Below are 26,965 nucleotides of genomic sequence, written 5' to 3'. Positions count from 1 at the left end.
GCATACTGTGGAAAATATCCACAGTGTTTGGCATGAGAGCATATTTTCAACATCATAATTATGAACATGCTATTTGCTGTGACCTCAGTGCCTGGCCCATGTGCAGTTTGACACCAAGGATAGACTACCTGTTTTGAATTATCTGGGTATTGAGACCACCGGGTCTCTTGGGGGTGCGATCCCTGGTACCTTGCACCGGCTGCACCCACTTTTGCTCCTCCCCTGATTGAGGAATGCTTTTCTTGCTTCCTTCCAAAAAATTCTAACCAATAAATACACAAAACAAAGCAAAAATGAAGCACATACCCAGCGAATACCATTCAAAATTGGTATTCATTAATGATATTCACTGATTTTTTTGGTTTGTTTTGTGCATTGGTAATCTAAGTAAAAAAATATACAGAGACCTGTTGCATGTTAATAATGTTTAAGTTACAATACCATGTACCCTCTTACCATCACTGAGTGTAAAGAAATACGTATAGTCCAGTGGAATATAGATGTAGTTCACAGTGGCGAACTAGCTAGGGCTGAAACAACTAATCGATGAAATCGATAATAATCGATTATGAAAATCGTTGGCAACGAATTTCATCATTGATTAATCGAATCGATTTTTATCGATTATAAAAGGAGGTTTTTTTCAGAGCAAATGCTCTGAAAAACTCCTCTCCTTATAATAATCCGATCTCAAACAGAGATCGGATTATAACACCGGAATCCAGATCCCGCTGCAGGAGACCTGGATTCCCCTCACTGTTGGCCGGTCTCTCACTTCCGTCTCTCTCCCCCCTCCCATACACCCCTCTGACTCCTACCCCTCCTCCTCCAAGGACTTTTACTGCAGCTTCATAGAAGCAACAGTGTAAGTGAAGGGCAGTAACGGAGGCTGTCTGTGCGATGCAGACACTCACAGGCTGACAGAGAATCATCCTCATCAGCCGGGTAGAGAGGCAGAGCGGTGTATGGGAGGGGGGAGGAGTCAGAAGGGTATATGGGAACCACCCTCCCATACACCACTGTGGCTCCTCCCCCTCCCATACGCCACTCTGCCTCTCTACCCGGCTCCCTGGTGTCTATTGAAGATCCCTTGCTGACAGGAGGCAGAGTGGAGTATGGGGGGGGGAGGAGGCAGAGTGGAGTATGGGAGGGGGAGGAGGCAGAGTGGAGTATGGGAGGGGGAGGAGGCAGAGTGGAGTATGGGAGGGGGAGGAGGCAGAGTGGAGTATGGGAGCGGGAGGAGCCAGAGTGGTGTATGGGAGGGGGAGGAGCCAAAGTTGTGTATGGGTGAGTTATAGTGGTGTACGGGGGGTATTATGAATTTCAGGGCATATAGGGGGTATAAGGCATATCGATATTAGGCATATCAGGGGGTCATAAAACATCTTGGGGTAAAAGGTATATCAGGGGGCTCAGTTGCATATCACTGGCATATAAGGAGTATAAGGCATATCAGGGGCACAGTGGCATATCAGGGGGCACAGTGGAATCTGGCATATAAGAGGTATAAGGTATATATGGGGGCAGAGTGGCAAGCTGGGGGTCTGATGTGCATAACCGGGGGCAGTTTGGTAAATAAAAAAAATTTAAACAAGTCTTTTTTTCTCATAGTTTTTATTAAATATGAAAAATAGTTAACATATGAATTAATATTTACTAATAACTTTGTATTAAAACCTAGTTTGAGAAACACCGTGTTTGGGTTCTTGTAGCTTTTATTATTATGTCAGTAAAATAAGAAGGTGAATAGAGAGAGGCCATTGCAATAAAGAGATGAAAGTGTAAATTGTACGTTTTTTATTACATTATTTTAAATTTAAAAAAATTGAAATTTTTTATCCGATTAATCGATTAATCGAAAAAATAATCGGCCAACTAATCGATTATTAAAATAATCGTTAGTTGCAGCCCTAGAACTAGCTACTATCTGTGACCTCTTAGGCTCCATAGTTGGACTGCGAATTACCTAATTTTGCTTTTTTTTTTATCTTGGAACCAGAATATCTGACAGAAATTAAAGTTACATTTCATTCTTTTAAAAAGTTGGTCTCTCTACTTTTGCTCATTCATCTAGGTCGATGACTCTGTGCCGCCACGTATGTCACAAATACAGTGATATTGTTTTGTTTGCCAGACCTAGACTTACTTTGCTGTCCCCATCCTATGTCTTACCCTCCTGTAACGGATATGTGTTTAAGAAGCTATTATTTTGAACCGACATTCTACCAACCACATTGCAAATAATTCACCCATGTTTATAACTAAAATCAAGTAATTTTTTCATCTATTTGAAAATGGAACAAAAAGAGGATTTGCCAAGCTGGGCAAGAATAGTGAGCTATTGAAGTATTGAAGTCCCTTTTCTCGTAGGAACACATGCATTAAATGTTGATTTCCCTTGTGGTAAATTGCATGATTTGTTCTTGTTGAAGCATTTAGCCTACGGGAAGATGTCATGCCTACCAAAGGCATGAAATTGATGGAATGACTTTTAGGATGATCAGCTGTTTTAATTCATGCACAGAAGCTCTTTGTTTTTTTGCTTTTTTAATCTTTCATGAATAATAAGCATTCCCGCAAAAGAATAAAGGGAATAGATGTTCTTGAAAACCATCATTCTGTTTGTCCATCTTGAAGTATATGCATTATTTTTTTTATTAAAAAAAAAAGTCTTACAGAAAAATCCATTGGTTACTTTCCAGATGAAACAGGGTATAATGGAATCTGAATTATAATTACAGGTTTATTACCCTTTGTCAAGACACTTTACTTTTTAGATTACTAGCGCTCGGTTGCAATGTATACTAAAAAAAAAACCCCAAAAAACTATTATTCTTGAGGAGAATTTATTTTGACCGAAATTTGGCATAGTTTCCAAGTATTGTGTTTTCCTACTTAAAATTTGCTTGAGGAAAGTCCTGGAATCAATTCTTTAACATTTGTAAAATTTGACTAAAAGGAATGTCAACAACAGTTTACCCACTTAATTGTCATGTGATGTTTTGTTTTTTTTGCCAGAGAAATAGGAATACATACATGTTTGTGTTTTTATGTAACCCTGGATGTATGGACACCAAAAGTGGCCCAGTGCGCCAACACTTATCTTATACTTGTTGGCACAAGCAGTTTCGTCCTCTGCTATGTCTAGATGTGATTAGAAAAAGAATCTCTGTAGTGAACCTCCCAGTGGAGGTCTTGAAATTATAACTGCACGTAAGACGTCTCCTGGGAGAAGTAAAAGCTGCAGGTTAGTGATCAGCTGCTTCTCTAAACGAGTAAAAATAAGATCTTATAATAAGTCAGCCTAATATGGCTACTTGCTACCATAGTGACAAACATTTGAAATAAATGTACTAGGCGATCTATTTTGATATGGCTGGTAAAAACAAAACAAAAAAAACCATGATAAGCCTACTATGTAGGAATAAGGGACTGTGATGTATGACACAGATATCTTCATACACTAGTAAAGTCCTACCCCAAACTCCTAATATAAAAGTACAAAAATCAGACACAAGGAGACATTCACTTATTTAATTTTTGTACTGAAAAATGGACCGATGAGATTTTGTGAATTCCAGCTCCTTTTACCATAAGCCAAAAAGATGACAAGGGTGATCAGAGTTGCAGCTCTCAAAGGAGCGTGCACCAGAGATGCAAAAAACGTATACATGCGTTATGTCTACCTATAATTTGTTTAACCCCTTAATGACAAAGCCCATACATGTACAGGCTCAAAATGCATTGTTTTCAATGGGTTTAGGGACCGCCCATTGTCCTTAAGGGGTTAATCCCTTCTTATGTGCCAATCCATGTATATACAGTGTCATTTTACATACATGGACTGTATAAGCAATCTGTGTGGGTGCACAACTACATCTAGTGGATACATTTAATAAGGAAGGATGAGACCTTTTAGAAAATTACCTAGCTTTCAATACTTCTACTTCTTTTACTATTTGAGTTGGTGCTTGTGATTGATACCATTATATCAACTGGATTATATCAACACCTTTGCAGGTGATTTCACGGCTTCTAACCATACTTATAATTAAAATTTATCTGTAGCTTATATGCTTTATTTTGTTTCCGTTTAGGGAAATTGGTGTGACATCATTTACTTTGAAATTAAGGTATTTTACTTCAGGTGGACTGAAATATGTGACAAAACTAACATAGCTAATCAATACAATATGGCAGGGCTCGACAAATCCCAGGTCGCCATTATCCTGGCGCCTAGGTGTTTGTCAGCCTGTCAAACAAAGTTTGCATCGTGGTGCAACAATGAACGCATGCACCAATATATCGGTGGCTGAAACACATCGGCCGAAAATAGTATTTTTGACAAAATGCCGAAACAAAAAAAAACAGCCGAAAATAATCCCCGCAGGGGCCGGACTGCTTAACTGTGTGTTGCTCTAACTGTGCGAGCAGCTTCTCTTCTGCTGGCCACAGGAATCAGGAAACCAGAGGAGTCACGTGAATTCATCTTGCGTCGCATGACTGCTCCATTCCTCCTCCCAGTGGGCGGAACAAGAGAAGTTCGTGCAGAAGAGCCAAGAGAGAAGCAGCAGGGCCCCTACGGAAGTCTGCGAGTGAGAGATCTGCAGTGGAGGTGAAGGAGGTTGTATGAATGAGTGTGTGTGATAGCATGGCTGTGTAAGTGAGGGGAGGAGCATGGCACATGGGGGGCTCTAAGTGATGTGCAGCAACAATACACAAGGGGGCAGCAAGCCAGGTTTCAGCATGTACTGGTTGCCTGGGCATGATTAGAGTGTGATTGCTGTTAACAATTTTGCAAAAAAATGGACAAAAAAGTAAATAACAATATTAATATTAATATATATATATATATATATATATATTAATTCGATTGTTAACAGCAATCACACTCCGTGACGTAGATCAGGGGGCGGGGCTAGGGCTGGAGCCGGAGCCGGATTTAAAAACTCAGAAATGCTTAGTCCTGATACCCTTTCTGCATTTGGTTGCTGTTGATCTGCTTCTCGGATATTTTGACCCTTTGCTTGCCTGATTCTGATTTTGTACTTCTGCTTGATCTGATTGGTTACCAGTTTGTCTGACTACCCGCTCTGTATCTGAACCCCGGTTTGTCTGACTACTTGCTTCGTGTACCGACCCGGCTATCCTGACTAGTCTATCCGTGTTAACCCCTGCACTGCTGAGACGCATAACTGTATCCTGTCTTGTGTTGGTTCCTGCACCTTTTTGTTTCAACTCCGCTCCTAAATACATCCGCTTCTACCTGCCTCCTTGCTGTTGGGATCATCTAAGTCCTTGTGTACTTCTTTGGTAGTGGTATTATGGGTGGAAGAACTTCCACGGTGAGTGCCTGGGTAGGGGTGGTCATGACGGATATAAGGCATATCAAGGGGAACAGTGGCATATAGGGGGTGTAAGGCATATCTGGGGGGGCAGAGTGGCATATCAGAGGGTATAAGGCTTATCTGGTGGTTATAATGCATATCAGGGGGGTAGGAGGCATATCTGGCATTTCTAAGGCATATCTGGGGGGCGGCGTGGCATATCTGGGGGCATAAGGCCTATAGGGGGTATAACAGAAAAAAAGGTTGGAATATATCAATCAGTAGTGAGATGGTGCACGAGCCAGGGTACCACCAAGTCCTTCAATAAATCCAAAATAAAGAAGCAGAGGCTCAGCACTCAAATGGTAAGGTGAGTTTATTTCACACAGGCTGTGTGAAATAAACTCACCTTACCATTTGAGTGCTGAGCCTCTTCTTCTTTATTTTGGATTTATAGGGGGTATAAGGCATATCTGGGGGGCAGAGTAGCAAGCCGTGGGACAGATGTGCATTACGGGGGGGGCAGGTTGGCAAATAAAAGGAAATTAAAAAAAAAGTGCATTTTCCTCAATCTTTTTTTAAATATAAAAAATAGTTTACATGTGAATTAATATTTATTAGTAAAACATTTTTAGGTATATGAACCAAGTTTGAGAAATATTACGTTTGGGTTCTTGTACCAATATAGCTTGTATTATGTCAGTAAAATAGGAAGGTGATTAGAGAAATGCCATTGTGATAATGAGATACAATGACACATGTTAATGTCAATTTAACGTTCTTTATTCTGCTGTATGTTTTTAACACCCAGTTTGTTCATTAAATAATTTTAAATAAAAAAAAATTGCATATTGTTTTTTTTCTATCCGATTAGTCAAATATTCGGCAAACTAATCGATTATGAAAATAATCTTTAATTGCAGCCCTAGCAAATACTTTTTTTTTGACCGCACAGCACAGTTTTCATACACCTTTGAATATGGTATTGGATTATTTATGGTAACTTCCAGTGTAGCTATGTAAAATGACTTGCTTTTAAAACAGTTTAGCACAGTGGTATTTCAGATCAAACCTAAATTCTATTTCCATGCGGGTACAAATATCTAGATCTAGAGCACAAGTGATACTTCATTGATGATACATCTATGTATGTCCTATGCTTGCAGCTATCTACTGTACATCAATCAGAGATTTATTGGCCTTCTACAAAAGCATGTTCTATGTACATAGATCTCTAGTTTCCTGATTTGCTTCAGAAATCACTGTGACTATTACAGAGACCAGCACATTAAAAGAGGAAGAATGATCTTTGTACAGAAACTAATTTACCACTTCCTGTAGTCAAAACATGCAATGCTGGGACCTCTGTCTCTAATGTACCCAGCTTTGGAACTAAGTGGCTGTGTCAAAGGTGGCAGTCTTGCACTAAATGTCAGGAATGTTGTGATAATTACATTGATAATGGCATTTAGTGCCAGCTTCAAAAAACCCACTTAAGCACCAAGAACCCCTAGTCTACAACTTTTACCCCATAAATATGTATCATGCTTTTTGGTCTGTTATTTATAGACCTAGGAACTTGTGGGCCCAGAGCTCATCCTTGGGGCATGCAGCCAATGCTGTCCACTGATGTCGTTTCCACTGACGATGCGGGAAACACCCCTGTTCAAAGGGGAAATGATCGGGAAGTGGGGCATACCAGGACCCCGCTCCCACTACCCAGAGTTCTCTGGGCTCAACCTGGTTATTTACTGTTCCACTGGGATCCTAAAGCTGACATCATGCTGCTCCGTCACATTCTAAAGGGATAGGCTACTGTCCCTGACAGCTCCAATAAAGAAGAATGCATATTAAGGTACTCATTGTTTTTTGGGAATGCATATAAAAGTACACACAATGTGCCTGCTTCTCCGAGGCATAAGGATTCTTTCCACTAGGTGGCTCCTTGAAGCATCCAGTCAGTTGCAGGAAAGTTTTCTGTGCGTGTATACAGGGGTTTTAATAGATCCCCATCCACAGAGCCACCGCTGGAACTGACTGGGTGTATATAAATTGCAAGAAGATGTTCGGTTGAACACCTCAATTGCACTTTAAATATCAGGGCAGCAGGAAGAGGGGCAAATGAATATGAGGGGTTATGACTGGTATTCCCTGCTTAACTTGCAAAACAGACACAATGGAAATTTAAAGTAGCCCCTTAGCTCTACAATGCATTAAAGAACATTTGATGGCTGAAGTTCCCCTTTTTAAATTGCAGCCATGCCCAAACATATATCTGTTGGAATACTGTTACAAAGGAACTGCACATTTGTAAACAATCTCTAGGAGTTTATAAAGTCCTAAATCAGTGCAAGAAAAGCATAGGAAACATATTACCATATTTGAGCTGCAGGGGATTCCAAGACAATCTCTAAAGAGAAATTATGCAAAATTAACTTGTTTGTGAAACAACTTGCTTATGCCATTAGTGGAGAATGATATTTGAGCCAGAATATATAAATTCAATAGCAATATTAAAAAAAATTGCTTTTTTTTAGGTAGATATACAGGTTAGGTTTTTTGGGGAATGTCACTCTGAGATATCTTGGTAAGCATCATCCCAGAGTTTAATTAGTTTAACACATAAGACTAATTTCATTTCTGGACTTGAAGCTTAAGGTTATATGACAACAGCTAGACATTCTAAGGATAATTTACTATTCTCTGATTTAGTAGTGCAAATTCATTAAATATAAAACTGCAAATCAACATTCATAAATCTGATACAGCATTTAAAGTCAGTTTATGTAAACAATATTCCTTTGTGCTCTGTTATAAATTCAGCTGAACTATGGTCAATCTGATTACTGTCATTTTATGCTTACAAGTGTTTTTTTTTGTGCTTGTTTATTTAGTAAAAAGTTGCTTTTTACACACCAGAAATTGAGTGTGTTCAGTTTTTGTTTACTTAATAATAATAATAATAATAATGGCATGCTTTTTTCCATTTCTGGATCAAGTCTCTAACTACAAAATCTCTATTCCACTCACACTTTAATAATTTTCATCTTTCCCCTTTGTAATGTCATTGGTGAGTTTGTAATATCATTGAGGATGCATTGTACTTTAATATTTTACTTGTGAAAATTCTGTTGAATGCAAAAAAAAGTTGGCATGAGAGTTTTTGTTTAAACTTCCTCACTTCACAATGAGGGGCTTACACTGTTAGGAACTTGGGAACAAATCTCACTGCTTTAGCCAGGGTTGGAGTGGCTCCCGATATCCCAGTAGACCCCCCCCCCATTGGGGCTGGCCTTGAGGTCAGCCATCTAATTATATGTGTGCCTGCAACCACCAAAGCTGAAAGAACAAAACAGCTCGTATCTCAGTGCCGCACCGGATATGATGCGGGTGTGAGAGGGAGTGAGCTAGTGAGTTATTTGGATGGTAAGGGATGGAGTATATATGTATGAATGTATGTTAGAATGATAATATGTGTGTGTGTGTGTGTGTGTGTGTGTTAACATAAATGTGTTTGTGTACTCGTGTAGACGTGGGTGTGTTTGAGGGGACAAAGATGTTTGGAGGCACTGATGAGCTCATGACATAGACAATTTGGAAACACTGACAAGATGTTTGAGGGGACAAAGATGGCAAAGGCAAGCTGTTTTGGGGCAAAGATGCCAGATCTGTTTGGGGTTATGATGGCACAGGGAAACTGTGTATGAATTGATAAAAAGTATTATAAAAAAATGTGGTGATAATGGTACTAGATGACATTTGTTAGAATGAATATGATAATGGAGTATGAATATGGATAATGATTGTGGTTGGGTACTGGAATGAATTAGGCTGTTGGGAATATGATGATGGTATGGTAGGTACGTACGTACATACATACATACAGCCACTTTCCCATTTACATACCCACATATACACATACCCACTAACACTTTAAACAAACATGCATACACTCGCTCCTAAAACATACATACATTTTAGATACACACACAATAATAGCCACTCTAACACCATACACTTACATGCACATACCACTCATACATGAAACACAACCCCTCCAACATCATGTACTTACACATATAAAAAGACATGCATATACGCATGTATGCACACTCTAACACCAGACACTTAAACATACATTTACACAATGTTTATTAACTACTGAGAAAGTAATTTTAAATAACTTTGTTTCCAGTAATTTAAATAAATATGAAAAGGTTAATGTCATACTTAAGGTGTTTTTTCACATTATACAAACTATACCGGTGCTCTCTCAATTGGTCTCAATCCATTACATGGTGTCATGGGTCACAGTGATATTAGGAACTATGTGTTTTCATATGTATTTTAATGAGACTAATGTGTTTTTTTTAACATGCAGGGTTTGTCCCTATTCTAAACTAAAAATATTAGAACCAGAACCAAAAATGGCACCATCTTGATGTAGATATTGTAGGTCTTGAAATGTGTGCAACAATTTACACAACACCAGCATGGTGTGCATGGAAATGCTGTCTTACTAATTACATATATATATGTATGTGTGTATATGTATATGTGTGTGTATATATATATATATATATATATATATATATATATATATATATGTATGTATATGTATTTTCTTGTTTACGGTGTCATCTTTCTGGGGTCTAACTGTTGGCTATCTGGAGTTAGTGCCATTCTAGTTAACATAACTGGGCCTTGTTATTTATAGAGGGAGCCCAATCTTTCATCCACCTCATGTCAATATGGCTGTTTCTTGACCTGATTTAGGAGCCTATACCTACCCTCCAACTACCTTGTATTGCTAGTCTAGTATATTAGCCCTGTGTTCTTTTGCATAGTTTTGCCTCTGCTTCATTTGTGTTGCTCTGCTTTGCCCTCCTATTTAGATTTTAGCCTGTCCTTTATGTGTGTCTGTGTTTATTCAATTTCACCTGCTTTGTTATAAAAATACCTTTCTTTAACCAGTTTAATTGTATGTCTTTTGTAGAAGTTTCTGCAGATGTCTTCTTGAGCCCAAGTTTTTTTTCTCCCATTCATCCTTGAGGACACATGGATGGCATTCATCAAACAGATGTAATACAAATTCTGGTGTTCAATATCTAGGGGCAATAGTTTGTCACATTGAAGCCTTTTGCCATCTTCCAATTTTGGATTCATTCAGCTAGAAGTGCTCTGTTGGCCCTTTTTATAGGGTTGGCACATCCTTCATAATTTAATAATTTAGAGCAATGAGTTGCAACCACAACTCACCTTCACACTCTGCTACCAACCATCCCTTTAGTGAACAAATCTAAGTCCCAATTTGGCAGAAATGACATGAAACATATTTTAAAAAAGCCTGAACAAATTACCAATGCTTAAATCCATACCTACAAACTAATAATTTAAATAAACACAAGGCTTTATTACTGCATTTTAGCCAACATACATAAGCTCTCCTGCCATGTCAAGGCATCATACTAGAGGTGAGCCAAAATTCAGTACTAAAGGCTTATATTTATTCAAAATATGTTTGTAGTTTTGGAGTTTAGCACTGGCAATTTTGTTCTTATATATTATTATATTTGTTTCCATGTTCTAGGCATAACAGCAATTTCATTAGACAATGCAGTGTGTAACCCCTGCCTTAGTCTCGTCTGGCTTGGTTTTCATTTCATTTTAATTAGGTTCATTATATTTCAAGGCAAAATGTTTGGTTTATCTTCTCCGTTGAGTAGTCTAATTGTATCTTTTTGCCTTAAGTAATATCTCGTTAACTTTATAAGCCATTTTTCCAGGCCATCTACAGAATTAATTTCCTGTCTAAGCACTGATGTTAAGCTGTTACTGTCACCCCAAACTTTTCGATTAGGAGTTTCACGTTTTGTTTTTTTTTAGCTCCTTAAAAACAGGCAGCTATGTATAATAACACTTTGAAATTATAAGGCTTTGAAATTATAAAGTTAATTTTCAGATGACATGTTTTGTTCAAAATATGGATCAGTCCTACAACCACAACATACATCATTTATTGCTGTAAAAATGAAAATGGTATCTTGAATTTAAGTTTTATTTATTTTTGGTTAATGAATCGGGGATATTAACTTTTTTTAAATATTTTACCCTTATTTTGTACTTTTTAATAACATTGACTTGATTTGTCCATCCAAATACAGTGTTGGAGTTGCTGTCACAAATACAAAAGGAGATAAAGGTCATGCTCTTAGTATTTTATATCAAAGGAGGTAAACTATCGTGGAAATTGCTCTGCCGTGGTAGTGTCTACTCAAACAGTTGGGAATATCAAGAATCTAGAGTGGAGTGTTGCAATCATAGATAGATCCATTCTTGACATGCTAGGTTTTTAATTTATCTTACAATTTGTGGAGACATTCTTACTTTGTTATGAAGTCCTTGTAAACATAATTTTATACTTTGCTGTACTTCAATTATATTTTAGATCATTTCTTACCATAAGAATGTATTTTATATTATGTATTTATAACCCACAAGTTGCTTAATTGCTGTAACCTACAAAATAATCTCATCAAAGCCTCTCCTGTGCTTTTAGTTGACCATAGTTAATGGTTGACCTTGAGTTGATTTGCAAAGATATTTTAACCCCTTAAGGACCGGGCTCGTTTTTTCTTTTTGTACCCTGTGGGACCGAGGCTGTTTTAATACTTTTGTGGTGCTTGTGTTCAGCTGTAATTTTCTCCTCACCCATTTAGTGTACCCACATAAGTTATATATTGTTTTTTCAGGACAAGATGGGCTTTCTTATGATCAGATCATTATTTTGATCGTATCATCTTATTTACTATAAAAAATAAATAAAAAAAACATGGTGAAAAATTGAAAAAAAACAAATTTTATGACTTATTTGAAAAATCTTTTACTCACCTAAAAAAGCAAGTAAAAAAACTAGCTAAATAGATTCTACTACTTGTTTTTATGTTTTTTTGCTGTTTTTTGTAATTTATAGGGCAATAAGTACAAGCAGCGTTTTATGATTTCCAAACCTTTTTTAAAAAATCTGGTTAGTCTGCCTCCATCTCCTCTTTGGAACATCTTTGAAGCCGGTTAACTCAATTTAACCCATCCAAACCATATATTTTTAAAAACTAGACACCCCAGGGTATTTCAAATGCTGTTATTTTAACCCTTTCCATGCAACCGTTATAAAACTACACTTTGTCAAACTTTGTAATAGTAATTTTTTTTATTTTTTTTTCACACAAATTGTACTTTAGTTATAGATATACAGGTTCTGGTATATGTCAGTGTCAAACACCCCAATGTGTGTTCAGGAACATCTCCTGAGTACAGCGATACCCCACATGCATGGGTTTGTCAGATTGTTTGGCTGGTAAAAGGCTACTTTTGGGGCATGCATAATTCAGGTGGTCATTTGGTCATTCTGCCTCCATCTCCTCTTTGGAATATCTTTGAAGCCGGTTAACTCAATTTAACCCCGTCAAACCATATATTTTTGAAAACAGGTTCTGGTATATGTCACTGTCGAACAACACCCCAATGTGTGTTCAGGAACATCTCCTGAGTGCAGTGATACCCGACATGCATGGGTTTGTCGTGTTGTTTGAGATTTAAAATGCCACATTTGGGAAGTGCGCTTTTTTTTCTCCATTTTGGTCAGTCTGTACCTATGCCCTATCTTTGAGCTCTGGCACTCCAATTTACCCCATCAGCCATTTTTTTTTATATTAGACACCCCTTGGGTATTTGAAGTGCTTTTATTTTAACTCTTTGTTGAGATTTTTGATAAATTTTAGCACTTGCTCAAAATAATAAACTTTATTTTTTTTTATTTTATTTTTTTAATACTTTTTTTTACATTTTTTTTTACACATTTTGCTGGTACTGGATGGTTCATCAAGTGACATCACTGCATAATTATTTTTAAATGTTAGCACATTTTTATTTTTTTTTTAATTATTATTTGAATATTTTACTAATCACATTGATTAGAAAGCTGGGCTCCATTGACTTGCATGGTTGAGTGCAGTACCTGTATTCAACCTGCAAGTGGAGCAAGAGTTCTCTAAAGGGTCTGGAGACCATCTAGCGAACTCTTTCATCTTTATTGGGTTTTTTCCCGGGCCACCGCCATTTTAAAACGCTTTTAAAATGGGCGTCCGCCGCCGCCGCCATACTGTTGACGCCCCGGGGAGGGGCCAGACATGGCCCCCGATGCCGATCTCGGCCTTGCTGAATGCCTCGACATCGAGGCATTACAGTAACGCCGTTTAAGCGAAGAAAGTGATCGTTGATCACTTTCTAAGCTTATTTAATTTTTTGACGGTTCAGGACCATCAAAGGTCGTTGAGCGACCGTTTTTCCATGACGGTCCTGAACCGGCAAAGGTCGTTAAGGGGTTAATCAGAGTTACATCTTGTCTTATGTATATGACAATTTGGGGGAAATCAAAATATATGTTCATCTTCCATTTTGCAATTGTATTCAAATAAAAACAGTTTTCACTTATTGTCTCCAAAACTGTTTATGTGGATAAGGTGTTCTAGAGAAAACTGACATTTGGGGAGCTTGGAGCGCCATTGGCTCCTGGTCGCCATCTCTCTGGATTGATGTTTCCTGAGTTATCTAGATTCCCTAATTGTTGGCAGACCACGAGATACAACTGCAGCAAAAAAAAAAAAAAAGACCTGAAACTATTGATGCAGTAAACCGAACAGGACAAATGGAACCAGGAAGTTGATAATACAAACACAATAACCCCAGTAACTAAATGGCTCATATGGTTCTTAGCCTCGATGGAGGTCTCCTCTTTGAACCTGTCTTTATTAGAAATCATGTGATACAACAGTACCTCCCTCATTCGTTCTCACACTTTTTTCCAACACTATCCATTAGCATGCTGTTATTGTAGACTCCCTGCTTTTCAGACAGCCTGTCTTTTTGGCTACCCAGCTTCAATTAGCAATTTTTTAACCCCCCCCCCCCCCGGACGATGTTTGCTTGTATTGATAACTTTCTAATGTAAAACTAAGCAAAACCAGAAATCTTCTCATTTGAAAAGAATTGTGGTGTGTTAGAGCCACTTTGTAAAGTATTTAGATACTCTCCTCTGTTTGTTAACTAAATAAACATTTCCCTACTACTGACCAAACTAACCATGAATACCTCTAACTAGGCATTTTTATATGTTACATTGTCCAGAAGTATTAATGTATTTAAAACAGTCAGCCCCCAGTTTTGTACCTGTAAGACCTTGTATGTTATGGGGTGGTTTTTTTGATAAAAACATTTTGTATTCTTGGAAAACATATATTGGTGGGCTGACAATGTGTTGTCTCTCCAGAAAAAAAAATGTTTGAAGACAACTACTCAATGTGTTCAATCTCTTCAAACAAGCATTCACTTTATAATCAATCTGCCTCAATTTAGCACCAGCCTATTTCTCAAGCAGCAGTTTACTGGCAACAAGTACAGTAAAGTCTTACAAGTTTTAGATCTTTTGTTTTGGGACATTCAATCAATTTAATTTGAATAACAACAAAAACCTAGTCAATAAATAATCATAGGAATAAAAAAATGCATTTAACTTCAAATCCATCCCTAAGGAAATAATTAAGGGCTGCTGATACAAACCAATGGTACTATTAATATCAGTTTGAAAATTACTTTTGAGTTTTGATGCCTTTTGAGTATTTATTTGGTGTCTCACTTTTTGGTCTTGTGGATAGCATATTGATGAGTAGACAACAATATTTTGTGAATCTCTAAACTGGGTCCCTTTGGTGTTAACATATGGAATTTTGTAACAACCTGTTTAAGGGGCACTGTGATTTGGCCTAGATTTTAAAGCAAAATATTTATCTTGTCACTATTTAATACCACTCCCAGAGGAATTTTACTCCTTTAACTGAGTGATATTATATAACTAATGAATTTACTTATGTATGCATTATTTAAAAAAATATATATTTTGTATCTGTTTGATTTTGGTATTATGTTAATAATGTTTCGTAACAGTGTAATCAGTCTGCACGCTGGTGTGTTCTTGATTTTTGTATTAATAAACTCTACTAAACGCACTCTGGAACTCAAAATAAGTAAACATTTTATGTTTTCAAAACACGTTTTTCTTTTTTTCTGAATATTAAACCACCTTAGCACCTCCTGTTGAGGTTATTTGAATGCATGTTTAAGTTTGGAAGTTGTGGGCTATTAGTGTTTGTATGGAGCGCCTCTCACTTTGATATGTTGGTAATTTAAGACCTATGAAAGGTGTTCTTAAATTACCAACATCTTCTTATATAGATTTTGGAAAGTATAGAGGAAAATAGCCCCAAAGTAGCTAAATTGAATAATTTGTACAGAAAGTGTAAAGTGCATGCTAAGATTTGTTTATATGGGTAGATCTTATTACTACTGCTCTTATTTTTTCACCTCAGTTATCAGTATTGTCAATATTACTTTTATGTTTAAAGTTATATATGAGAAGAATATGAAGAAATGTTTGTCGGTTTCTTATATTAGTTTCTTATGTGAAAGTATTGCATTATATAGGAGTGTTAAAGTGGACATGCGCAAAAAATGTTTTTGGCCCATTTCGTTCCCTGCCCATTCGGTTCCGCTGAAAATTCGAGGGCCTTTTTAATTCATGAATGAAGTTCGTTGCCCGGTGCCTACATTTACTCTTACAGTCTCATTCTTGTTCACTCTCTCACGCATGCTAAATGTTTCCCTACCTTCTTTGCTGACCACTTCCGCGTCTTCATCTTTTCTTTTTCTATCTTCGTATGCATCTCTGTGGACATAACAAGGCGGGAACTGGAAGTGACGGCGCTTCCGGTGACTTCCTCTCCCCGATCCTTTAGATTGGAGTATAGAGGAGAAGACGTCACTGGAAGCCCGTCATTTTGAGGAAGCTCCCACCGGTTTATGTGGCAATGCAGGTTGAAGATAGCTTAGAGAGGAGATGGGAGAAGATAAAAGATGAAGATGCAGAAGTGGTTGGCAGAGAAGGTAGGAAAACATTTAGAGAGTGTGAGAGAGAGAGAGAGAGAGCGAGATTGAACAAAAATGAGAGTGTGAGTAAGTGTAGGCCCACGTATTTCAGACAAAAATTTAGTTCTTTTTGCTTTGTTTTTGTCTGATTCCTGGCCTCATTTTTGTGGCTTTGTACGAATCCTGAATTTTCTAAAATTGGTAAATATGCAATTCATACAAATCCAAATGCATAAGTCTACTATTTTGTGAGTTTTTAAAACTCTCGCAAGAAGACAGTTAATTATGCAACTGGAGGTCAAGAAGCTAAGTTTTGGCCTTCCAGAATTGTAAGTAATGTGTTTAATATCCTATTCAAACCTCTGGATTGTAGGTTCAGTTCCCAGCAGGGTCTACTCAGCCCTTCATCCTTCTGAGGTTGATAAATGGGTAATGTTACAGGGTCACCGTAGCCAGGTTTGAGGGCTGATGAATCACCAGTATGGTCACTCATATGGATAGCTCCTGTTATCCACGGATCAGTCAGACCACCACTCGTGCAGTAAAACCAAAACTACTTTTATTAAAACCACATAGAACATATATAGAACCTTAATTCTATTAACATTCTTGTTCTTAATCTACACAGAACCCAACCCCAAATCCCATCAGCTCGAGGAGTACACAGGCAATGGATAAAGTGAGGGGATTAAGTGATACAATGGGTTTCCCCCACCTGTGTAGTGAGTGAGGCTGCCGTCTGGGCAACCAGGGCTGTGCTGGCCAATTAAGAGCTCCAGCCAGGTTACCTGATTGTCCCTTCTGAAATGCCGGAGCTGCAGCCACAGTCAGTCTCTGGGGCCTTTTTATAATAAAACGCCTTATAAAATCTTACCGGGTCATAGTATTAGAAACTGGACACCAAAGTACTCCATGACCCGGCTAAAAGTTCCACGAAAATATTAGCTAGTTAGCCTGGCCCTGTGACACTGGCCCTGTCACAGGTAATAATAACAACTGTTATTCAGCTGCCAATTTGACGCTTTGAGTCCCATTGGTGTTTATAAATACTAGTTACTGTTATGTGTCGAGCACTATAAAGAGCTATCTCCGTCTCTACTGTATAATCCTAATGATTATTTTAGTATGAAAGCTGGTGTGCTGTATCCTTTGAGCACAGCTGCTAACTATGTAAATGATCAATACCAGTTTGTGCTAAATCTGCAGGCTACGTAGATGACATTAAAATACTGGTCACCTGGTGATGTTGGAATGAGGGTTATTAATAAATAAGGTGTGAAATAAGAAAGGGAGGAAAAGAGGAAAAAAATGTTTATTCTTTTGCCCAGGACCATGTTGATCTTAATATTACTTTTTATTACTAAGGTGGTATACATAAGGTCAATACTTAAATTTCTTCAGTTTTCATAAATATTGATCATATTCATCCCTTAAACCTACAAAACACAACTTAATGGGCTATAACATTTTTTAAATAAAAAATAAAATGTGCAGGGTATAATGCCGAAATACAGCATATCCAAGCAAGAAAAATATTGTTTATATCATCTATAACAAGTATCTGTCATGTTTAACCCCTTCGTGACAAAGGCTGATTTTACTTTTTGTACCCTTCGTGACAATGGCTGTTTTATCGTTTCTGCGGTGTTTGTGTTTAGCTGTAATTTTCTCTTAACCCATTTACTAAACCCACACAAGTTATATATTGTTTTTTTCAGGACAAGAAGGGCTTTCTTCAGACACCAATTTTTTTTTCATATGATGTAATTTCCTATAATAAAAATAATAAAATATGACGAAAAATTGAAAAAAAAACACATTTTCTCACTTTTATTTGAAAAATCTTTTATTCATCATAAAAAACTACTGAAAAAACCTGCTAAATAGATTCTACTATTTGTCCCGAGTTTAGAAATACCCAATGTTTTTATGGTTTTTTGCTTTCTTCTACACGTTATGGGGCAATAAGTACAAGTAGCGTTTTGCTAATTCAAAACCATTTTTCTCTGAATCTGGTAATTCTGTCTCTATGTGGTATTTGGGGCATCTTTGAAGCCAGCAAATTAAATTTACCCCACCAAACCATATATTTTTGAAAACTAGACACCCCAGGGTATTTTAGATGCTGATAGTTTAACCCTTTCCATGCACTAATCCTACCACCAACCCTTGTCAAAGTTTGGGATAGTAATTGTTTTTGGTGTTTTTTTCACATACTTTGTACTTCAGGTGTGAAATTACAGCTCCTGGTATATGTTGCTGTCACACAACACCCAGATATGTGTCCAGCAACATCTCCTGAGTACATTGATACCCCACATGCATGGGTTTGTCAGATTGTTTGGGGGCAAAAGGGCCACATTTGGAACATGAGCAATTCAAATTCAGTAGGAATTTTACATCTGGGTAAAGAAAAATGCTTGTACCCAACTATCAGTAGGGACAGGTTACAAGAAAGCCTGGCCTATCTCCAAGAAGGGATTTGATCTAGCACCTTAAGTGGTCCCTCATGCCACGGAATGGACACAGGGTTCACTTGACATTGCAAATAAAAACGCTTAAAAATGGTGGAGCAAATAAAAGCTAAAAAACAGTAAATGTAACAAAAAATTAAAAAAAAATACAAAAATGGAGCAGGAACAAAAAAAAAATTAAAAATGGGAAACTGTGTGATACAGCTTGAAGCAGTCACCGACACAGAGTGCAGGTTTTCCAGGGCAATCTGGACAGTAAAATGTGGTGTCCTTTCTTTGCCCCCTGCTGTAGCATACCCTGCATCTCTTTTGGGGATTCTGCTTCTTTGCTGTAGGGGGGGATTTTAAAAATAAAATGGGTAGCCCCAATTCTGTTGGTTCCCATCACTACTTGGGGACCAGGTGCATCACGGTACAAGATACCTGAAATTACTTCGAGCTGAAACTGCAAAAAAGACAGCTTCAGCCCAGTGTCTGCTTTTTTGTGCAGCAAAAAAGCGTTATAGGTTGCAATTTGCATTAGATAAATTGCAACCTTCTTGTACCAGGCCTTTGTCTTCCTCATAATGAGGTAGGGCTGTAGGAGTTGATCTGACAGATCAACTCCACCCATGTGCTTGTTATAGGCCCTGATGCACACTGGCTTTGTAGTGACCCCAGCTCTGCCACGGACAGAAACCTCCACGGTTCTCTCATCGTGGATGGTGCTCAGCATGCACACCTCTTTTCTGTCCCTGAACTTCAATGCCAAAAGCTCCTCTTGGCGTAGAGCTGAGGTCTCCCCCTTTCCTAGCCGGGTTCGTACCAGGCGTTGTGGGAAACCCAAGCGGTTCTTTTTTATAGAACCGCAAGCTACCGTATCGAAACAATACAGCAGCTTGAACAAAGGGACGCTTGTATAGAAGTTATCTACATACAAGTGGTAGCCTTTGTTCATAAGGGGGAATATTAGGTCCCAAACAATCTTGGCACTGGTGCCCAGATGATCTGGGCAACCTGGAGGGTCAAGGTAGCTATCCTTACCCTCGTATACCCGGAAGGCATGAGTATATCCTGTCTCGCTCTCACAGAGCTTATACACCTTCACTCCATACCTGGAGCGCTTGGAAGGAATATACTGCTTGAATCCCAACCTTCCTTTATATTTCATTAGGGATTCATCCACGCAGATATTCTTTCCAGGTGTATAAACCTCTGGAAACCTGGCAGCGAGATGGGTAATCAGGGGGCGGATTTTGTACAGCCTATCAAACTGGGGGTCCTCCTTAGGGGGGCACAGGCTGTTGTCGCTAAAATGCATGAAACGAAGAATCATTTCATACCTTTGCCTAGTTATAGTTTGGGCAAAAATGGGGGTACTAAAGATGGGGCTGGTGCTCCAGTAGGAGCGGATGGAGGGCTTTTTTATAATGCCCATTAACATTGTGAGTGCCCAGAATTTAAGAAATTCTGGCACGTCAATGGGAGTCCATGGCTGTTTTGCCCAAAAAGAATTAGGGCTAGCAGCACGGTGCTGCTGGGCATAAATGTTTGTTTGTGTGACAATGTCTCCCAAGACATCGTCTCCCAAAAAAACCTGCACAAATTGCAGTGGAGTGAATCCTGTAACATCAATATTGATGCCAGGAATTCCAGAAAAAGGAGGGATAGCTGGCTTGTACCTATTAGGCGCTACCCATGCCTCTGGTGCACTGCCACGACTACGTGTGGTAGGCGTCCTAACAGCCACAGATACATCACTAGATGTATCTGTGAACTGACCAACGTCAAAATCTGACGCTGTATCAGTGGCCTCAGAATCTGTGGCCAAAAAGGCATACGCCTCCTCAGCCGTATACCGCTGCATGGTAAGAATTGCAGCAAAAATAGTGGGGAAGGAAAGGGTTAATGGCTATAATAAAAAAAAAAAAAAAAAACTAAAAAAACATGTAAAAAAAAAAACCCCCCCAAAACAATTGCCACTATGCAAGATCACTGTTTATGTAGTGATCAATGGCAATGAAGGGGTTAATATTATATGGGTGGCTCTTATAAGAGCCTTTGGATCAATATATATATATTTTTATTAGGGAATACCTGAAATACCAGAACACACCGATCTGTCTCTCTCCCTCACTAGAAGCAAGTGAAGGAGGGGGGCAGATCCAATACTGATCAAAGGCAATGTTTAGAAAACATTGCCTTTGATTTATCAAATCATGATCACTCTTATGAGTGATCTGACCACTAGGGGTGTTATTCACTGGATGTCCATGACATCCAGCAACACCCCCCCGATGATGTCAGCAGGCTCCGCCCCCCGGCTTGATGGGCGCCGCCATCTTGAAACACCGCGTGTGTTTCGAAGACACCGGCACCGGGAAGGTAAGTTGAGCATTTAGGAAGCGATCGCGAGTCGCTTCCTTTGCTAAACAGGTGTTGCAAAGATGCCTCGATACTGAGGCATCTTAGCAACACCAGCTAAGCAAAGGAAGCGACTCGCGATCGCTTCCTAAACCCGTTTTTCGGCGGCGGGCGCCGCCATGTTTGAAAGACGTGCAGTCTTTCAAACATGTTTTTTTTTTGCTCCTAGGAGCGATCGGGGGGGGGCGGGAATGTTTTTTTTGGTGTTGCTCAATGCCTCGATGTCGAGGCATTAGAGCAACACCGTTTGAGTGAAAAAAATCGATCACGGATCGATTTTTTTTCACCCGTTTAAAGACGTGCCGGTCCTGGCACGTCAATTGTCATAATCGTCACGATTTTCAGTGACGTGCCCGGACCGGCAATTGTCACGAAGGGGTTAAAGGCATCACAAAAATCCAGTAGGCGTTTGTATATACAAACAAAACCTCAAAAAATGAATCCCTCTTCTGCCATCATGTTTGTCGACCACAATAAACCTAAGGAAACTGTTTGCATCTTTCATTCACCTAAGAGAAAAGAGAAAAAAGCTTGGCTTGATGTGTTTTCAATCAGCTGTTTCTTTTCAAGGTAATTTACAATCTATTTTAGAAGATACCACAATAAAAATATAGTTTTTTCGTCTAAACATGTTCCAATAAACCTCATACAGATATATAGCCCTGGTATTTAAAAAATAATGGTGGCCACGCAAAATATTGACGCTTTGGGCCCAATTTGGACATTTGCACTTAGGGGTGTACTCACTTTTGTTGCCAAGGTTTAGACATTAATGGCTGTGTGTTGAGTTATTTTGAGGGGACAGCAAATATACACAAATAAACAGGCTGTACACTAATTTGTAGCAGAATGTCATTTCTTCAGTATTGTCACATGAAAAGATATAATAAAATATTTACAAAAATGGGAAGGGTGTACTCACTGTGTGTGTGTGTGTATATATATATTGTTATATATACAATATATAGTTAAACCAAGGCTGGTGAGAAGAGAGATAAGTATAAATAAGCCATAAAGTGTAATAACTCTTGACCAAGATTTCCCCATGTATAAGATGCACCTTTTTTCAAAAAAATTTGGCGTTTAAAAACTGGGTGTGTTTTATACAGTGGTTGTAGATTGCAGTTACTACTTCCCAGTACCTCCCTGCAGTCACACTGCCGATTTGCCACGCCCCTTTTCTTATAGCGTCCTCACTGCTCAGCAACTCATCTAACAGTAAGTATAAAATTAATAATTTGGGCTGCTGAAAGTTAGGGGAGGTGGGGGTTAATTTAGGGGCTGTTATGGTTAATGGGGTGTTTAGGGTTAATTTAGGGGCAGTTATGGTTAATGGGGTGTTTAGGGTTAATTTAGGGGCAGTTATGGTTGATGGGGTCTTTAGGGTTAATTTAGGGGCAGTTATGGTTGATGGGGTCTTTAGGGTTAATTTAGGGACAGTTAATGGATGGGAGTCATGAGGATGATGAGTATGAATTTTATAATGAATAAAACTTGAGTTCAATAACTTTATGTAATACACTTTTTTTCAAATTTTGGGCCCCAAAATTAAGGAGTGTCTTATACATGGGGAAATACGGTAAATTAAGAATATCAATGTATATTGAAATTGCACTGATTTTTATGCTGTTCACGTAGTTGAAACTAAGAACAAACTAGAAAGCCAGTAATAAATTTTGCTCTGTCTGTGTTAATAAATTCCCCCCCCCCCCGATATCACAGTCTGTCTTAATAAATGAACCGATGAGTACAAAATAGAGTTTTAGCATAAAGATGATTTAACAAGTTCTCATGAAACTGATTACCTTGTAACATTCTTTAAATTAACTTTTATGCTCCGGAAGCTTTTTGTTGGCAATGTTGTAAATAAACTGCTCCACTGTCCTGCTGTTGAGGTAATGGTATGTTATACAAACTAGAGAATGCTAATGTCTGCTTATGGTTTATGTTGCATTTAATTGGTGGAATGATCTGCATAATGTTGATTGGAAGTGATTTGGTATAAGATGCAAATTGCATTAAGCAATCATTCCATCAGTGTACACAAAGATGTTTTACTTCGTATAAAGCGTATGTGGGAGGTAAAAAGGCAGATTGGTTCAGGTATTTTAATGTCAAGGATGCTGTGCACAGTTTGTGACGTGTGAAGTGTTAGAGCTAGCCTGTCAGGGACATGTTCTCTTTATTGTATACACCATATTTTTCGGGAAAATGTTCTTAAGACTCTGTGTACAAAGTCCATTCAGTTATAAAATGACCACATTTGCACTGCATTTGTGAGGTGTTAGTACTTTGCATGTACTTGGAAGAGAGAACAACTGTGTATGACATCTGCAATTTTTGTTAAAGCTTTGTTGTGCATGTTTTTGTTCACTGTCACTTTTGACAATGGGAACTAACTAGATACTTTAAGTCCAATTCTTCTGATAATTTAGCTCTTTTTATACCCCTTTTTTGAAGGGCAAGCGATGGTACTGTGGTAAACAAACATTTCAATGTGTCAAAAGAACGTTGTGCTTCTGGAGTCAATGTGAAGAGACTGCATGTGGAGGATTTAACTCTCCTGTCCTCTGTTTTCCTCCATTGCCTGGCTACCCTCTCTGTTGTCCTTGGTCTGTCTGTTGCCTAGTGTTCCCTCAGTAGCACTCTGCTTTATTCTACCCCTCTGCTCCACGCCGCACCTCCCTCCACTCCAAGTCTGTGCAGCTGATGGGGGGGGGGGGAGACGAGAGGAAGATAAAAAAAGGGAGAGAGGGAAAGGAGAAAAAGATGAATTTAAAAAAAAAATGGAGAAAGAAAGAAAAAGAAAAGGCGAGGTGTGAAATAAGAAAGGGAGGAAAAGAGGAAAAAAAGAGAAAGCTATAAACAAAAAAAGTGAGAGGAAGAGATGTAAGGGATAGAAAAAGACAGGATGGGATAGAAAGACAAAGAATGTAAAAGAGCTGCGCTCAAATGAACAACAAATATAAAAGATGAAACATATATTACAGCATTTTATTAATAATAAATATATAATGCACTTGATCAAAAAGAGCAAAAATCTGAGACTGTCTGACAATAAATGTAATGGATAGTATGAGAAAATGGAAGGGATCCAAAAAGAGAGAGCGAGGAAAGGATAAAAAGAAAGTAGAAGTGATACCAAGAGTAAAACAGCAACGGACAAGAGAGGAGAAAAAATGGAATTGGAAAAGAAAGAGGCTAAAAAAAGGGGGATAAATTAGGCAGACTGGGAGAGGAAGGGAAGGGGAAAAATGGCTAGATTAAAAGATTAAAAAGTAAGGAGAGAAGGCAGAAAATGCATTAGTGTGTGTGTGTATGTATGTATATGTGTGTGTGTGTGTGTGTGTGTGTGTATATATGTGTGTGTATATATATATATATATGTGTATATATATATGTGTATATATATATGTGTGTATATATATATATATATATATATACAGGCCCGGACTGGCCATCGGGCACACCGGGCATTTGCCCGGTGGGCAGGGCCGGATTGATTTAGGGGCTGATGGAGCTGCAGCTCCAAGCCCCTACCTTAAAATAGGCCCAGTCAGCACCGGACTGACTGGGCCTCTACGGCCGTCTATAACGCAGGGCAAAAGGGGCACCTGCCCCTTAACCCTGCAGCAGCTGCGACCGGGCCCGTGCAACCCCCACGATTAATTCCGCGGGAGCCCGCTACTTACTGGCTAGCCGAGGATGCCGGGGACGCAGGAATCCAAAAGAATCACGTGACGTACGTCACATGACCCTGCTGCGCATCTGCTTCCTCCTGTGCAGAAGAACAGGTTGGTCTGCGAGCGCCGAGCGGCACGTACTCTTTAAATCTTCAGTTGTTCAGGTAAGGGGAGGCTGCATGAAGGAGTGTTTGAGATTGAGTGAGTGAATTAATGAGTATCTGTGAAGGAGTGAGTGAATGAATGTTTGTGAATGAGTATATGTAAATGAGTGTCTGAATGAGGGAATTAATGAGTATCAATGTATGAATATCTGAATGAGTGAATGGATTATCTGTGAATTAGTGAGTAAATATTTGTGAATTAATATGTGTGTGTGTGATAGCATGGATGTGTAAGGAGGGCAAAGATATCACAGGCAGGCTGTTTTGGTGGCAAAGATGCCACAGGCAGGCTGTTTTGGGGCCAAAGATGCCGCAGGCGGGCTGTTTTTGGGCCAAAGATGCCACAGGCGGGCTGTTTTGGGGCCAAAGATGCCACAGGCGGGCTGTTTTGGGGCCAAAGATGCCACAGGCGGGCTGTTTTGGGGCCAAAGATGCCACAGGCGGGCTGTTTTGGGGCCAAAGATGCCACAGGCGGGCTGTTTTGGGGCCAAAGATGCCACAGGCGGGCTGTTTTGGGGCCAAAGATGCCACAGGCGGGCTGTTATGGGGCCAAAGATGCCACAGGCGGGCTGTTATGGGGCCAAAGATGCCACAGGCGGGCTGTTATGGGGCCAAAGATGCCACAGGCGGGCTGTTTTGGGGCCAAAGACGCCACAGGCGGGCTGTTTTGGGGCCAAAGATGCCACAGGCGGGCTGTTTTGGGGCCAAAGATGCCACAGGCGGGCTGTTTTGGGGCCAAAGATGCCACAGGCGGGCTGTTATGGGGCCAAAGATGCCACAGGCGGGCTGTTATGGGGCCAAAGATGCCACAGGCGGGCTGTTATGGGGCCAAAGATGCCACAGGCGGGCTGTTTTGGGGCCAAAGACGCCACAGGCGGGCTGTTTTGGGGCCAAAGACGCCACAGGCGGGCTGTTTTGGGCCCAAAGACGCCACAGGTGGGCTGTTTTGGGGCCAAAGACGCCACAGGCGGGCTGTTTTGGGGCCAAAGATGCCACAGGCGGGCTGTTTTGGGGTCAAAGATGGCAAGTCCTATTCTTCCAATCTGGGTCCTAGGCAGGTCTGGGTGCCAGGTCTGATTTGATACTAAGGGGGGTGGCTGGCATAAATACACAATGTAGGGCTGGCTGACGGGGCAATACGCAAGGGTGTGGGGGCATTAATTCACAAGCGAGTGCTGGCTGGGGCATCAGTGCATCACATAAATCAATACTAAAGTGGGGCTGCTCTCTTGAGTGCATAAATACACGTGGGGGCTGGCAGCATCAATACACAAGAGAGCCAGCTGCGGCCATCACCTAAATCAAAGGGAAAGCGTCCGTGGAAACCCTCCGGATGCGGGTGTCAGTGTGGCAGAGCCTGTCCTGGTGTGTGTGTGTGTGTGTGTGTGTGACTGACTGGGTGGCAGAGCCTGTCCTGATGTGTATTTAGTCATCTGTTTTCTGGCTCTTTACTTTCTGTAGGATTAAATTGAACTATTTAATTTTTACTTATCCAGAGATAAAACGCCCTCCTGAATTTGTCACTTCAGAGGTCAAAACATTCTAGGCCCAGCAAAAGTAAAGGTATTGTGTTATTTACTCTTATTTCAACCTGCGTATCTTATTAAAAAGGATTTGTGGCACTAGATTGTGGCTTCAGGGGTCCCGTGTATGATGACTTTTTTTAGTCACATTGCTCAGCCTAGAGGATTGGCTGAGCGCCGCAATTCAGTTGGCGTGGTCTGAGTTTCTTAGTTTGTGACTGGCTGCGAGAGAGGATCCAGGTCCCCTGCAGTGCTGCGGGGAATATTTGATTTATTGCTTGTATTGTCCATATATTTTGATATTGTATTATGTATTATCTATTTTTTTTGTCTATTTATTAAAGCATATATTTTCATACCTATTTTAGCGCTGTCAGTTTTTCTATCACGGGACAGAGTGTCATATAGGAG

At 39.5% G+C, this 26,965-nt stretch overlaps 1 non-coding gene across 1 annotated transcript; it reads right to left on the bottom strand.

Moving 5' to 3' along the window:
* Nucleotides 1–18,725: 18,725 nt before the first annotated feature.
* On the bottom strand, nt 18,726–18,855 carry LOC149286603 (small nucleolar RNA SNORA35). Its single transcript, XR_016277595.1, has one exon. It is a non-coding gene; the product is annotated as a small nucleolar RNA SNORA35 (small nucleolar RNA).
* Between the last annotated feature and the right edge of the window lie 8,110 nt (nt 18,856–26,965).

The sequence above is a fragment of the Sceloporus occidentalis genome, unplaced genomic scaffold, assembly GCF_023333645.1.
Source record: "Sceloporus occidentalis isolate IW3139 unplaced genomic scaffold, rSceOcc1.0.p SCAF_67, whole genome shotgun sequence".
NCBI classification, from domain to species: Eukaryota; Metazoa; Chordata; class Lepidosauria; order Squamata; family Phrynosomatidae; genus Sceloporus; species Sceloporus occidentalis.
The sequence above is the reverse complement of the archived record's forward strand: the minus strand, read 5'-3'. Positions and strand labels throughout refer to the sequence as shown.